This window comes from Thalassophryne amazonica, chromosome 10 (genome assembly GCF_902500255.1).
Source record: "Thalassophryne amazonica chromosome 10, fThaAma1.1, whole genome shotgun sequence".
Lineage (NCBI taxonomy): Eukaryota > Metazoa > Chordata > Actinopteri > Batrachoidiformes > Batrachoididae > Thalassophryne > Thalassophryne amazonica.
Genome location: NC_047112.1, coordinates 14,032,320 through 14,035,626, shown reverse-complemented (window position 1 = coordinate 14,035,626; position 3,307 = coordinate 14,032,320).

The window sequence follows — 3,307 nt, the reverse complement described above, 5'->3', positions numbered from 1 at the left end:
GAAACATTGACAATATCATTTATATAAATTAGAAACAGTTTTGGACCCAATACTGACCCCTGTGGGACGCCACAAGCATTGTCCAAGCATGATGATGTATATTCCCCCAACTTCACAAACTGTTTTCTGTTACTTAAGTAGCTCTCACCCAGTGCAACACCAACCCCCTAATCCCATACTGTTCAAGTTTATTGATTAATATGTCATGATTGATTGTATCAAAAGCCTTTTTAAGGTCTATAAATATTCCAACTGAATGTAATTTGTGGTCTATGGCGTTTGTAATCTCCTCAACTGATTCTATTAATGCAAGTGATGTTGAACTATGTGCTCTGAATCCATATTGACTATCAGTAAGTAATTTATGTTTATTTATGAATTTGTCTAATCTATTATTGAATAACTTTTCTAATAATTTGGAAAATTGTGGAAGCAAAGAAACAGGTCTATAATTTGTGAAGTGGTGTCTATCCCCAGTCTTATACAGCGGCACAACATTAGCTATTTTCATTTGATGGGAAATTTACCGGTTTGAAATGATAAGTTACAGATGTATGTTAATGGTTCTACAATCCATTCAATGACCTGTTTTACCACCACCATATCAATTTCATTTAAATCGGTAGATGTTTTATATTTACAATTATTCACAATGTCTATAATTTCTTTTCCATCCACTGCTGTGAGGAACATTGAACAGGGATTTCTTTCTATGAGATTATTATCCAAATCCTCAGGTTGGGAATCGGGAATTTTTTCTGCCAAGCTTGGTCCAATATTTACAAAAAAATTATTAAAACCGTTGACTACCTCATCCTTATTTTCCTTCTTGACATTATTATCAATGAAATACTGAGGGTAACTTTGTTTTTTATTACCATTTTTGATAACGTTCTCTTATTGTCATGACTGGGTGTGGCGTGGCACAGAAAGTGGTAGGACACATGATGCAGACTCGCAGGCTGAAGTGTGGAGGTAAAAAATAGGCTTGATCAAAAAACAGGCAATGGTTCGGTAAACAATAAGGCAGTCAGCAGGGCGGCGGTACAGACAGACGAGAGGCAGATTTGCAGTTCAGTTCCCAAGCTGGGGTCATGTTCACGGCGTGGCGGAGATCGAGTCAAACAAGCAAGGTCAAAAAACGAGGCAAACAGACTGACAAAAAGTGAGGATGTGACACCCGATCAACAAACTAGCAGGGAAGTGAGGGACTGTGAGGGCTTAAATACAAAGGGAGTAATCAGGGCGTGATATAAAGCAGGTGTGGGGAAGGTTCTGGCCAGACAAGACAGGTGGGGTGACAGACAAAACAACTAAGTGCCAGTGACACACTCACAACCAACAGAGATAAAAAAAGAACTGAAAGCCACAAACTGATGTTCTCATGTGTCAGGACCCAGAAAATAAAAGGCAAAGGATGGATGCACATGCTGGACTGAATGATTTATGTGGCGGAAATGGGACGGGACTGTTGTAGGAATAGATTCAGTGAGTGGCTCCATGACCCCCACCTCCCCAACCCCCTCTCTCCCTGACAGTGGAGTTGATGCCTGCATGGAGTCTCGTCAACTGTTGTTGTGTTGTGTTGTGTATTGTAAACCTTTTTTGTTAGAATGGCCCAAGCAGAGGGTCGCCCCCTTTGAGTCTGGTCTGCTTGAGGTTTCTTCCTCAAATCATCAGAGGGAGTTTTTCCTTACCACTGTCACCTGTGTGCTTGCTCTGGGGGTCGGTAAGGTTAAACCTTGCTTATGTGAAGCGCCTTGAGGCAGCTTTGTTGTGATTTAGTGCTGTATAAATAAAATAAATTGAATTAAATTGAAGTGGAGTAGTGTGATCAAAGTTCAAGGTCAAGGATCATTGTTTGTACTCAACAACCAAGAAGCCTACATGGATCAAATTTGGTGGGCATATTGCTTGAGTCAATATCTAGAAATGATCAGATTTTGGAAAAGTTATATGTCAAGGTCAAGCAAAATGTGGTCTGAAAAACACCTTTCTTTGTATATGTCAACAACCAAGAAGCCTAGCTGGATGAAATTTGGTGGGGATATTTCTTGGATCAATATCTAGAGCTGATTAAGGTTTTGGAAAAGTTTGGTGAGAGGTTAAAGGTCAAGGTCAAGGTAAACATGGTCCAAAAAACACCTTTTTTGTGTATCTGAACAACCAAGACACCTAGATGGATAATTGAAAGCATATGTTGATCAGAAAAATGGTATGATCCAAACGCACCCCATGCTGGAGCATGAAATTGAGGAAAAGAAGAAACAAAAGATGAAATCACAATATCGCTGCTGTGTCATCAACAACAACAAGGATAGTGGTGGAGGTATGAACTCTCCAAACTCCCTTCTTACTGTTTATTATAATGGGTTTGATTACATCTTGCAGTTATGAAATTGTGTGATGCATATACAGTTAATTATTGATGACACAGTGGATGCACAAAGCTGCAGCCCGTTACATGCTGTTGCAATTACACAAGACAATGTTACCGAGCCTCAAACTTCTTCAAGCTCCATTTCCCAAGAAAACTCCATCCCCACTTTGGACCTGATATTAAAATTTCAATTACCATATTTCATCACTTCTGACAAGTCTTTGAAAGCACTGATAAACCATGACTGCATTATTATTTCCACTCTGACAGGCAGGCTAATATATTCCCCAGCACAGACTTTTATTTGATATGTTCTGACACGTTGTGTTGCAAACATAATTCTAAAAAGAGCCCCAATTTCTCAGGCACGCTTTCTGTGCAAACTAATCCAACTCTGTCACTGTATGTTGCTAATTTATGGTGTAATCTCCTCTTAAATGCACAGGCTCAGCTTTATGATGAACATGTGTTTTGACAAAGTTTGTTGTGCATAATGTACAGAGACATCGAATGCAAAAAATAAGCAAACAAAACCTACTAATTTGTGTCATAAAAAAAGGCCCACGTGAATTATGGGGGATTTTGAAATATTATTCTTTCCTCATAGGATGAAGGCGTCTTCACCGCTTTGGACATAAACCGTTTGCACATCTTAAAATGTAATTAGTCATTAAGATATTTTGCCGTGTTGCTGTTTCAGTCTTTTGTGGGAGAAGCCAGTCTGTTCAATCCTGATAGCAGCTCCATTATGGAAAAGAGAATATTGTTCACATATATTAAACACTTTGTTTCCCAGCATCACAACTACAGAATCTGAGGCAGAATTTCAAGGAGCATTTTCTTTATGTACACGAGAACATATGGTGGTACAATTAAATATTTCCATTGATGTTTTTCTATAATTACAAGGTGTTTCCAGGAACATAC